This window comes from Triturus cristatus, chromosome 4_1 (genome assembly GCF_964204655.1).
Source record: "Triturus cristatus chromosome 4_1, aTriCri1.1, whole genome shotgun sequence".
In the NCBI taxonomy this organism is placed as follows: domain Eukaryota; kingdom Metazoa; phylum Chordata; class Amphibia; order Caudata; family Salamandridae; genus Triturus; species Triturus cristatus.
In genome coordinates this window covers 136,005,704-136,018,203 of record NC_140585.1, presented here as the reverse complement: position 1 = coordinate 136,018,203, position 12,500 = coordinate 136,005,704, and the positions used below count along the sequence as shown (strand labels likewise).

The following is a 12,500-nucleotide window of genomic DNA, read 5'->3' as shown; positions in this document are numbered from 1 at the left end:
AAGTGTGGAGTCGAAAGTGGTTCTCCAATTTCTCTCCACTTGCTAAAATTGCAAAGTCTCCATTATAGCATAGAAGAGAGCGTTAAAGTCGGGGATGGAAGAGGATGAAAATGGGAAGTTTACTTATAGAGAGAAGTGAGAAATGCCCTGTGTGCACACACCGGTGTCTGACCATAGAATACATTTAAATAATGCCTCTAGAAAAGAGCTATGCATGTGTACCTCAGTGGCCTAATGGATAAGGCACTGGCCTCCTAAGCCAGGGTTTGTGGGTTCAAGTCCCATCTGAGGTGATAACAAAAATCCTCCCTCTTTCTTTTCCAGAAAATTAGGTAGATTTATTACATGCTTCCTCTCAGAAGTTTATGAGGGATTAGGTACTTTGAAACAGTCCCATTTTACTTGTGTACACTTCACAGTCATGTTAGTGTTCTGAAACTGCAAAGTAGATTTTTAAATGCCTATTTTTGTGAGATGCATTTTCGACCGGCCAGAACATATTCTTTTGGAAAAAATGATATGAATTGGATTGGTGTGAATCTTGTTTCTAGAGGTGGTGACAGGCTTTCAGCTACTTGAATAGGTCAAGCCAGGATTCATAAAACTTATACAACCTATGTGAGTGTGAAAAATTAGCATATGCAGGAAGGAGCAATTTGTACTACTTTCAAAACAGTTTCACTCCACGTCTGGAAACGTCCAGAGCTATGTAGAGCATACAAATGAGCTTTAAACTCATGAGGAAAGAGGTTTGTATGCAAAAAGGAAAACAAAATCATATCGTTCTCATAAAATTCTCAATATATAGATTCCAAAAAAGTGCTTCCAGCGAAAAGAGCTGAAAGAACACTATGGGATGTAAACCTGAATACCTTTCAATAATATGTTCTCCATCCATGCATACCACCTACATGATAAAAATCATCTCAGGTGAACGGATGACCGCGTGGCCTAATGGATAAGGTGTCTGACTTCGGATCAGAAGATTGAGGGTTGGAGTCCCTTCATGGTCGTTTTTGGCCAATGGTCACACAATCTGCTTTACATTCAGAGTGGAAAAAGTCTTTTCCAATACTCTTGTAGTCCTCACTTTCTCATTACTAATCATTAATAAAGTGGAGTACATACTGTAAACTCATTCAGGTTGCATCTTCAGTCTAACTACTTGTGCATTTTAGTGGCATTAAAAAGTGCTTCTATGCCGACGCACTGAATATGTAATAGGTTTGCAGAGTTTTGACGTGACAGAATGGGTTTTTAGCTTAAGTGTGTGTAGAAGAACTGCAAGGTGTGTGCCTATGTGTGCATAGAGTGGTACATGTGTAAAATCTGTATGATTTGGGCAGTTAAAGTGCTGATGTTGCCTCCGAGTAAGAAAAGTACTACACAAAATGTATAAAGGATCGGCACATTGGCTGCCTTTGCTGATGCCCCCGTTGCCTAATTTGTAGTGCAATGGTTAAGTTGCAGAGTGTGGTTGAACTTGGTTGGGAGACTTAGTGCCTCTTTCCGTGTCCTACTGATGATAAGGATGGCTTGATACCATTTTCTAAGCCCAGTATATTGAGAAAAGAAGTTAGTGAAGAAGAAGTGTGGAGTCGAAAGTGGTTCTCCAATTTCTCTCCACTTGCTAAAATTGCAAAGTCTCCATTATAGCATAGAAGAGAGCGTTAAAGTCGGGGATGGAAGAGGATGAAAATGGGAAGTTTACTTATAGAGAGAAGTGAGAAATGCCCTGTGTGCACACACCGGTGTCTGACCATAGAATACATTTAAATAATGCCTCTAGAAAAGGGCTATGCATGTGTACCTCAGTGGCCTAATGGATAAGGCACTTGCCTCCTAAGCCAGGGATTGTGGGTTTGAGTCCCATCTGAGGTGATAACAAAATTCCTCCCACTTTCTTTTCCAGAAAAGTAGGTAGATTTATTACATGCTTCCTCTCAGAAGTTTATGAGGGATTAGGTACTTTGAAACTGTCCCGTTTTACTTGTGTACACTTCACAGTCATGTTAGTGTTCTGAAACTGCAAAGTAGATTTTTAAATGCCTATTTTTGTGAGATGCATTTTCGACCGGCCAGAACATATTCCTTTGGAAAAAATGATATGAATTGGATTGGTGTGAATCTTGTTTCTAGAGGTGGTGACAGGCTTTCAGCTACTTGAATAGGTCAAGCCAGGATTCATAAAACTTATACAACCTATGTGAGTGTGAAAAATTAGCATATGCAGGAAGGAGCAATTTGTACTACTTTCAAAACAGTTTCACTCCACGTCTGGAAACGTCCAGAGCTATGTAGAGCATACAAATGAGCTTTAAACTCATGAGGAAAGAGGTTTGTATGGAAAAAGGAAAACAAAAGCATATCGTACTCATAAAATTCTCAATATATAGATTCCAAAAAAGTGCTTCCAGCGAAAAGAGCTGAAAGAACACTATGGGATGTAAACCTGAATACCTTTCAATAATATGTTCTCCATCCATGCATGCCACCTACATGATAAAAATCATCTCAGGTGGATGAATAACAGCGTGGCCTAATGGATAAGGCGTCTGACTTCGGATCAGATGATTGAGGGTTTGAGTCCATTCGTGGTCGTTTTTGGCCAATGGTCACACAATCTGCTTTACATTCAGAGTGGAAAAAGTCTTTTCCAATACTCTTGTAGTCCTCACTTTCTCATTACTAATCATTAATAAAGTGGAGTACATACTGTAAACTCATTCAGGTTGCATCTTCAGTCTAACTACTTGTGCATTTTAGTGGCATTAAAAAGTGCTTCTATGCCGACGCACTGAATATGTAATAGGTTTGCAGAATTTTGACGTGACAGAATGGGTTTTTAGCTTAAGTGTGTGTAGAAGAACTGCAAGGTGTGTGCCTATGTGTGCATAGAGTGCTACATGTGTAAAGTCTGTATGATTTGGGCAGTTAAAGTGCTGATTTTGCCTCCGAGTAAGAAAAGTACTACAAAAAATGTATAAAGGATCGGCACATTGTCTGCCTTTGCTGATGCCCCCATTGCCTAATTTGTAGTGCAATGGTTAAGTTGCAGAGTGTGGTTGAACTTGGTTAGGAGACTTGGTGCCTCTTTCCGTGTCCTGCTGATGATAAGGATGGCTTGATACCATTTTCTAAGCCCAGTATATTGAGAAAAGAAGTAAGTGAAGAAGAAGTGTGGAGTCGAAAGTTGTTCTCCAATTTCTCTCCACTTGCTAAAATTGCAAAGTCTCCATTATAGCATAGAAGAGAGCGTTAAAGTCGGGGATGGAAGAGGATGAAAATGGGAAGTTTACTTATAGAGAGAAGTGAGAAATGCCCTGTGTGCACACACCGGTGTCTGACCATAGAATACATTTAAATAATGTCTCTAGAAAAGAGCTATGCATGTGTGCCTCAGTGGCCTAATGGATAAGGCACTGGCCTCCTAAGCCAGGGATTGTGGGTTCAAGTCCCATCTGAGGAGAGAACAAAAATTCGCCCTCTTTCATTTCCAGAAAATTAGGTAGATTTATTACATACTTCCTCTCAGAAGTTTATGAGGGATTAGGTACTTTCACTCCACGTCTGGAAACGTCCAGAGCTATGTAGAGCATACAAATGAGCTTTAAACTCATGAGGAAACAGGTTTGTATGCAAAAAGGAAAACAAAAGCATATCGTACTCATAAAATTCTCAATATATAGATTCCAAAAAAGTGCTTCCAGCGAAAAGAGCTGAGAGAACACTATGGGATGTAAACCTGAATACCTTTCAATAATATTTTCTCCATCCATGCATACCACCTACATGATAAAAATCATCTCAGACGAACGGATGACCGCGTGGCCTAATGGATAAGGCGTCTGACTTCGGATCAGAAGATTGAGGGTTCGAGTCCCTTCGTGGTCGTTTTTGGCCAATGGTCACACAATCTGCTTTACATTCAGAGTGGAAAAAGTCTTTTCCAATACTCTTGTAGTCCTCACTTTCTCATTACTAATCATTAATAAAGTGGAGTACATACTGTAAACTCATTCAGGTTGCATCTTCAGTCTAACTACTTGTGCATTTTAGTGGCATTAAAAAGTGCTTCTATGCCGACGCACTGAATATGTAATAGGTTTGCAGAATTTTGATGTGACAGAATGGGTTTTTAGCTTAAGTGTGTGTAGAAGAACTGCAAGGTGTGTGCCTATGTGTGCATAGAGTGCTACATGTGTAAAATCTGTATGATTTGGGCAGTTAAAGTGCTGATTTTTCCTCCGAGTAAGAAAAGTACTACTCAAAATGTATAAAGGATTGGCACATTGGCTGCCTTTGCTGATGCCCCCGTTGCCTAATTTGTAGTGCAATGGTTAAGTTGCAGAGTGTGGTTGAACTTGGTTAGGAGACTTAGTGCCTCTTTCCGTGTCCTACTGATGAGAAGGATGGCTTGATACCATTTTCTAAGCCCAGTATATTGAGAAAAGAAGTAAGTGAAGAAGAAGTGTGGAGTCGAAAGTGGTTCTCCAATTTCTCTCCACTTGCTAAAATTGCAAAGTCTCCATTATAGCATAGAAGAGAGCGTTAAATTCGGGGATGGAAGAGGATGAAAATGGGAAGTTTACTTATAGAAAGAAGTGAGAAATGCCCTGTGTGCACACACCGGTGTCTGACCATAGAATACATTTAAATAATGCCTCTAGAAAAGAGCTATGCATGTGTACCTCAGTGGCCTAATGGATAAGGCACTGGCCTCCTAAGCCAGGGTTTGTGGGTTCAAGTCCCATCTGAGGTGATAACAAAAATCCTCCCTCTTTCTTTTCCAGAAAATTAGGTAGATTTATTACATGCTTCCTCTCAGAAGTTTATGAGGGATTAGGTACTTTGAAACGGTCCCATTTTACTTGTGTACACTTCACAGTCATGCTAGTGTTCTGAAACTGCAAAGTAGATTTTTAAATGCCTATTTTTGTGAGATGCATTTTCGACCGGCCAGAACATATTCCTTTGGAAAAAATGATATGAATTGGATTAGTGTGAATCTTGTTTCTAGAGGTGGTGACAGGCTTTCAGCTACTTGAATAGGTCAAGCCAGGATTCATAAAACTTATACAACCTATGTGAGTGTGAAAAATTAGCATATGCAGGAAGGAGCAATTTGTACTACTTTCAAAACAGTTTCACTCCACGTCTGGAAACGTCCAGAGCTATGTAGAGCATACAAATGAGCTTTAAACTCATGAGGAAAGAGGTTTGTATGCAAAAAGGAAAACAAAAGCATATCGTACTCATAAAATTCTCAATATATAGATTCCAAAAAAGTGTTTCCAGCGAAAAGAGCTGAAAGAACACTATGGGATGTAAACCTGAATACCTTTCAATAATATGTTCTCCATCCATGCATACCACCTACATGATAAAAATCATCTCAGGTAAAGATGACCGCGTGGCCTAATGGATAAGGCGTCTGACTTCGGATCAGAAGATTGAGGGTTCGAGTCCCTTCGTGGTCGTTTTTGGCCAATGGTCACACAATCTGCTTTACATTCAGAGTGGAAAAAGTCTTTTCCAATACTCTTGTAGTCCTCACTTTCTCATTACTAATCATTAATAAAGTGGAGTACATACTGTAAACTCATTCAGGTTGCATCTTCAGTCTAACTACTTGTGCATTTTAGTGGCATTAAAAAGTGCTTCTATGCCGACGCACTGAATATGTAATAGGTTTGCAGAATTTTGACGTGACAGAATGGGTTTTTAGCTTAAGTGTGTGTAGAAGAACTGCAAGGTGTGTGCCTATGTGTGCATAGAGTGGTACATGTGTAAAATCTGTATGATTTGGGCAGTTAAAGTGCTGATTTTGCCTCCGAGTAAGAAAAGTACTACACAAAATGTATAAAGGATTGGCACATTGGCTGCCTTTGCTGATGCCCCCGTTGCCTAATTTGTAGTGCAATGGTTAAGTTGCAGAGTGTGGTTGAACTTGGTTAGGAGACTTAGTGCCTCTTTCCGTGTCCTACTGATGATAAGGATGGCTTGATACCATTTTCTAAGCCCAGTATATTGAGAAAAGAAGTAAGTGAAGAAGAAGTGTGGAGTCGAAAGTGGTTCTCCAATTTCTCTCCACTTGCTAAAATTGCAAAGTCTCCATTATAGCATAGAAGAGAGCGTTAAAGTCGGGGATGGAAGAGGATGAAAATGGGAAGTTTACTAATAGAGAGAAGTGAGAAATGCCCTGTGTGCACACACCGGTGTCTGACCATAGAATACATTTAAATAATGCCTCTAGAAAAGAGCTATGCATGTGTGCCTCAGTGGCCTAATGGATAAGGCACTGGCCTCCTAAGCCAGGGATTGTGGGTTCAAGTCCCATTTGAGGTGATAACAAAAATCCTCCCTCTTTCTTTTCCAGAAAATTAGGTAGATTTATTACATGCTTCCTCTCAGAAGTTTATGAGGGATTAGGTACTTTGAAACGGTCCCATTTTACTTGTGTACACTTCACAGTCATGTTAGTGTTCTGAAACTGCAAAGTAGATTTTTAAATGCCTATTTTTGTGAGATGCATTTTCGACCGGCCAGAACATATTCCTTTGGAAAAAATGATATGAATTGGATTGGTGTGAATCTTGTTTCTAGAGGTGGTGACAGGCTTTCAGCTACTTGAATAGGTCAAGCCCGGATTCATAAAACTTATACAACCTATGTGAGTGTGAAAAATTAGCATATGCAGGAAGGAGCAATTTGTACTACTTTCAAAACAGTTTCACTCCACGTCTGGAAACGTCCAGAGCTATGTAGAGCATACAAATGAGCTTTAAACTCATGAGGAAAGAGGTTTGTATGCAAAAAGGAAAACAAAAGCATATCGTACTCATAAAATTCTCAATATATAGATTCCAAAAAAGTGCTTCCAGCGAAAAGAGCTGAAAGAACACTATGGGATGAAAACCTGAATACCTTTCAATAATATGTTCTCCATCCATGCATACCACCTACATGATAAAAATCATCTCAGGTAAACGGATGACCGCGTGGCCTAATGGATAAGGCGTCTGACTTTGGATCAGAAGATTGAGGGTTCGAGTCCCTTCGTGGTCGTTTTTGGCCAATGGTCACACAATCTGCTTTACATTCAGAGTGGAAAAAGTCTTTTCCAATACTCTTGTAGTCCTCACTTTCTCATTACTAATCATTAATAAAGTGGAGTACATACTGTAAACTCATTGAGGTTGCATCTTCAGTCTAACTACTTGTGCATTTTAGTGGCATTAAAAAGTGCTTCTATGCCGACGCACTGAATATGTAATAGGTTAGCAGAATTTTGACGTGACAGATATGGTTTTTAGCTTAAGTGTGTGTAGAAGAACTGCAAGGTGTGTGCCTATGTGTGCATAGAGTGCTACATGTGTAAAATCTGTATGATTTGGGCAGTTAAAGTGCTGATTTTGCCTCCGAGTAAGAAAAGTACTACACAAAATGTATAAAGGATCGGCACATTGGCTGCCTTTGCTGATGCCCCCGTTGCCTAATTTGTAGTGCAATGGTTAAGTTGCAGAGTGTGGTTGAAATTGGTTAGGAGACTTAGTGCCTCTTTACGTGTCCTACTGATGATAAGGATGGCTTGATACCATTTTCTAAGCCCAGTATATTGAGAAAAGAAGTAAGTGAAGAAGAAGTGTGGAGTCGAAAGGGGTTCTCCAATTTCTCTCCACTTGCTAAAATTGCAAAGTCTCCATTATAGCATAGAAGAGAGCGTTAAAGTCGGGGATGGAAGAGGATGAAAATGGGAAGTTTACTTATAGAGAGAAGTGAGAAATGCCCTGTGTGCACACACCGGTGTCTGACCATAGAATACATTTAAATAATGCCTCTAGAAAAGAGCTATTCATGTGTGCCTCAGTGGCCTAATGGATAAGGCACTGGCCTTCTAAGCCAGGGATTGTGGGTTCAAGTCCCATCTGAGGTGATAACAAAAATCCTTCCTCTTTCTTTTCCAGAAAATTAGGTAGATTTATTACATGCTTCCTCTCAGAAGTTTAGGAGGGATTAGGTACTTTGAAACTGTCCCGTTTTACTTGTGTACACTTCACAGTCATGTTAGTGTTCTGAAACTGCAAAGTAGATATTTAAATGCCTATTTTTGTGAGATGCATTTTCGACCGGCCAGAACATATTCCTTTGGAAAAAATGATTTGAATTGGATTGGTGTGAATCTTGTTTCTAGAGGTGGTGACAGGCTTTCAGCTACTTGAATAGGTCAAGCCAGGATTCATAAAACTTATACAACCTATGTGAGTGTGAAAAATTAGCATATGCAGGAAGGAGCAATTTGTACTACTTTCAAAACAGTTTCACTCCACGTCTGGAAACGTCCAGAGCTATGTAGAGCATACAAATGAGCTTTAAACTCATGAGGAAAGAGGTTTGTATGCAAAAAGGAAAACAAAAGCATATCGTACTCATAAAATTCTCAATATATAGATTCCAAAAAAGTGCTTCCAGCGAAAAGAGCTGAAAGAACACTATGGGATGTAAACCTGAATACCTTTCAATAATATGTTCTCCATCCATGCATACCACCTACATGATAAAAATCATCTCAGGTGAATGGATGACCGCGTGGCCTAATGGATAAGGCGTATGACTTCGGATCAGAAGATTTAGGGTTCGAGTCCCTTTGTGGTCGTTTTTGGCCAATGGTCACACAATCTGCTTTACATTCAGAGTGGAAAAATTCTTTTCCAATACTCTTGTAGTCCTCACTTTCTCATTACTAATCATTAATAAAGTGGAGTGCATACTGTAAACTCATTCAGGTTGCATCTTCAGTCTAAACTACTTGTGCATTTTAGTGGCATTAAAAAGTGCTTCTATGCCGACGCACTGAATATGTAATAGGTTTGCAGAATTTTGACGTGACAGAATGGGTTTTTAGCTTAAGTGTGTGTAGAAGAACTGCAAGGTGTGTGCCTATGTGTGCATAGAGTGCTACATGTGTAAAGTCTGTATGATTTGGGCAGTTAAAGTGCTGATTTTGCCTCCGAGTAAGAAAAGTACTACACAAAATGTATAAAGGATCGGCACATTGGCTGCTTTTGCTGATGCCCCCGTTGCCTAATTTGTAGTGCAATGGTTAAGATGCAGAGTGTGGTTGAACTTGGTTAGGAGACTTAGTGCCTCTTTCCGTGTCTTACTGATGATAAGGATGGCTTGATACCATTTTCTAAGCCCAGTATATTGAGAAAAGAAGTAAGTGAAGAAGAAGTGTGGAGTCGAAAGTGGATCTCCAATTTCTCTCCACTTGCTAAAATTGCAAAGTCTCCATTATAGCATAGAAGAAAGCGTTAAAGTCGGGGATGGAAGAGGATGAAAATGGGAAGTTTACTTATAGAGAGAAGTGAGAAATGCCCTGTGTGCACACACCGGTGTCTGACCATAGAATACATTTAAATAATGCCTCTAGAAAAGAGCTATGCATGTGTGCCTCAGTGGCCTAATGGATAAGGCACTGGCCTCCTAAGCCAGGGATTGTGGGTTCGAGTCCCATCTGAGGTGATAACAAAAATCCTCCCTCTTTCTTTTCCAGAAAATTAGGTAGATTTATTACATGCTTCCTCTCGGAAGTTTATGAGGGATTAGGTACTTTGAAACTGTCCCATTTTACTTGTGTACACTTCACAGTCATGTTAGTGTTCTGAAACTGCAAAGTAGATTTTTAAATGCCTATTTTTGTGAGATGCATTTTCGACCGGCCAGAACATATTCTTTTGGAAAAAATGATATGAATTGGATTGGTGTGAATCTTGTTTCTAGAGGTGGTGACAGGCTTTCAGCTACTTGAATAGGTCAAGCCAGGATTCATAAAACTTATACAACCTATGTGAGTGTGAAAAATTAGCATATGCAGGAAGGAGCAATTTGTACTACTTTCAAAACAGTTTCACTCCACGTCTGGAAACGTCCAGAGCTATGTAGAGCATACAAATGAGCTTTAAACTCATGAGGAAAGAGGTTTGTATGCAAAAAGGAAAACAAAAGCATATCGTACTCATAAAATTCTCAATATATAGATTCCAAAAAAGTGCTTCCAGCGAAAAGAGCTGAAAGGACACTATGGGATGTAAACCTGAATACCTTTCAATAATATGTTCTCCATCCATGCATACCACCTACATGATAAAAATCATCTCAGGTGAACGGATGACCGCGTGGCCTAATGGATAAGGCGTCTGACTTCAGATCAGAAGATTGAGTGTTCGAGTCCGTTCGTGGTCGTTTTTGGACAATGGTCACACAATCTGCTTTACATTCAGAGTGGAAAAAGTATTTTCCAATACTCTTGTAGTCCTCACTTTCTCATTACTAATCATTAATAAAGTGGAGTACATACTGTAAACTCATTCAGGTTGCATCTTCAGTCTAACTACTTGTGCATTTTAGTGGCATTAAAAAGTGCTTCTATGCCGACGCACTGAATATGTAATAGGTTTCCTGAATTTTGACGTGACAGAATGGGTTTTTAGCTTAAGTGTGTGTAGAAGTACTGCAAGGTGTGTGCCTATGTGTGCATAGAGTGGTGCATGTGTAAAATCTGTATGATTTGGGCAGTTAAAGTGCTGATTTTGCCTCCGAGTAAGAAAAGTACTACACAAAATGTATAAAGGATCGGCACATTGGCTGCCTTTGCTGATGCCCCCGTTGCCTAATTTGTAGTGCAATGGTTAAGTTGCAGAGTGTGGTTGAACTTGGTTAGGAGACTTGGTGCCTCTTTCCGTGTCCTGCTGATGATAAGGATGGCTTGATACCATTTTCTAAGCCCAGTATATTGAGAAAAGAATTAAGTGAAGAAGAAGTGTGGAGTCGAAAGTGGTTCTCCAATTTCTCTCCACTTGCTAAAATTGCAAAGTCTCCATTATAGCATAGAAGAGAGCGTTAAAGTCGGGGATGGAAGAGGATGAAAATGGAAGTTTACTTATGAGAGAAGTGAGAAATGCCCTGTGTGCACACACCGGTGTCTGACCATAGAATACATTTAAATAATGCCTCTAGAAAAGAGATATGCATGTGTGCCTCAGTGGCCTAATGAATAAGGCACTGGCCTCCTAAGCCAGGGATTGTGGGTTCAAGTCCCATCTGAGGTGATAACAAAAATCCTCCCTCTTTCTTTTCCAGAAAATTAGGTAGATTTATTACATGCTTCCTCTCAGAAGTTTATGAGGGATTAGCTACTTTGAAACTTTCCCATTTTACTTGTGTACACTTCACAGTCATGTTAGTGTTCTGAAACTGCAAAGTAGATTTTTAAATGCCTATTTTTGTGAGATGCATTTTCGACCGGCCAGAACATATTCCTTTGGAAAAAATGATATGAATTGGATTGGTGTGAATCTTGTTTCTAGAGGTGGTGACAGGCTTTCAGCTACTTGAATAGGTCAAGCCAGGATTCATAAAACTTATACAACCTATGTGAGTGTGAAAAATTAGCATATGCAAGAAGGAGCAATTTGTACTACTTTCAAAACAGTTTCACTCCACGTCTGGAAACGTCCAGAGCTATGTAGAGCATACAAATGAGCTTTAAACTCATGAGGAAAGAGGTTTGTATGGAAAAAGGAAAACAAAAGCATATCGTACTCATAAAATTCTCAATATATAGATTCCAAAAAAGTGCTTCCAGCGAAAAGAGCTGAAAGAACACTATGGGATGTAAACCTGAATACCTTTCAATAATATGTTCTCCATCCATGCATACCACCTACATGATAAAAATCATCTCAGGTGAACAGATGACCGCGTGGCCTAATGGATAAGGCGTCTGACTTTGGATCAGAAGATTGAGGGTTCGAGTCCCTTCGTGGTCGTTTTTGGCCAATGGTCACACAATCTGCTTTACATTCAGAGTGGAAAAAGTCTTTTCCAATACTCTTGTAGTCCTCACTTTCTCATTACTAATCATTAATAAAGTGGAGTGCATACTGTAAACTCATTCAGGTTGCATCTTCAGTCTAACTACTTGTGCATTTTAGTGGCATTAAAAAGTGCTTCTATGCCGACGCACTGAATATGTAATAGGTTTGCAGAATTTTGACGTGACAGAATGGGTTTTTAGCTTAAGTGTGTGTAGAAGAACTGCAAGGTGTGTGCCTATGTGTGCATAGAGTGCTACATGTGTAAAGTCTGTATGATTTGGGCAGTTAAAGTGCTGATTTTGCCTCCGAGTTAGAAAAGTACTACAAAAAATGTATAAAGGATCGGCACATTGGCTGCCTTTGCTGATGCCCCCGTTGCCTAATCTGTAGTGCAATGGTTAAGTTGCAGAGTGTGGTTGAACTTGGTTAGGAGACTTGGTGCCTCTTTCCGTGTCCTGCTGATGATAAGGATGGCTTGATACCATTTTCTAAGCCCAGTATATTGAGAAAAGAAGTAAGTGAAGAAGAAGTGTGGAGTCGAAAGTGGTTCTCCAATTTCTCTCCACTTGCTAAAATTGCAAAGTCTCCATTATAGCATAGAAGAGAGCGTTAAAGTCGAGG

General features: G+C 39.7%; 7 non-coding genes across 7 annotated transcripts; all 7 read left to right on the top strand.

Annotated features, from left to right (window-relative positions):
- The first annotated feature begins 220 nt into the window (after positions 1-220).
- TRNAR-CCU (transfer RNA arginine (anticodon CCU)) lies at positions 221-293 on the top strand. Its single transcript has one exon. It is a non-coding gene; the product is annotated as a tRNA-Arg (tRNA).
- Positions 294-3,821: 3,528 nt separating this feature from the next.
- TRNAR-UCG (transfer RNA arginine (anticodon UCG)) lies at positions 3,822-3,894 on the top strand. Its single transcript has one exon. It is a non-coding gene; the product is annotated as a tRNA-Arg (tRNA).
- A 795-nt stretch (positions 3,895-4,689) lies between these two features.
- TRNAR-CCU (transfer RNA arginine (anticodon CCU)) lies at positions 4,690-4,762 on the top strand. The gene has a single exon. It is a non-coding gene; the product is annotated as a tRNA-Arg (tRNA).
- Positions 4,763-5,407: 645 nt separating this feature from the next.
- TRNAR-UCG (transfer RNA arginine (anticodon UCG)) lies at positions 5,408-5,480 on the top strand. The gene has a single exon. It is a non-coding gene; the product is annotated as a tRNA-Arg (tRNA).
- A 795-nt stretch (positions 5,481-6,275) lies between these two features.
- TRNAR-CCU (transfer RNA arginine (anticodon CCU)) lies at positions 6,276-6,348 on the top strand. The gene has a single exon. It is a non-coding gene; the product is annotated as a tRNA-Arg (tRNA).
- Positions 6,349-7,863: 1,515 nt separating this feature from the next.
- TRNAR-UCU (transfer RNA arginine (anticodon UCU)) lies at positions 7,864-7,936 on the top strand. Its single transcript has one exon. It is a non-coding gene; the product is annotated as a tRNA-Arg (tRNA).
- Positions 7,937-9,452: 1,516 nt separating this feature from the next.
- On the top strand, positions 9,453-9,525 carry TRNAR-CCU (transfer RNA arginine (anticodon CCU)). Its single transcript has one exon. It is a non-coding gene; the product is annotated as a tRNA-Arg (tRNA).
- The last annotated feature ends 2,975 nt before the right edge of the window (positions 9,526-12,500 follow it).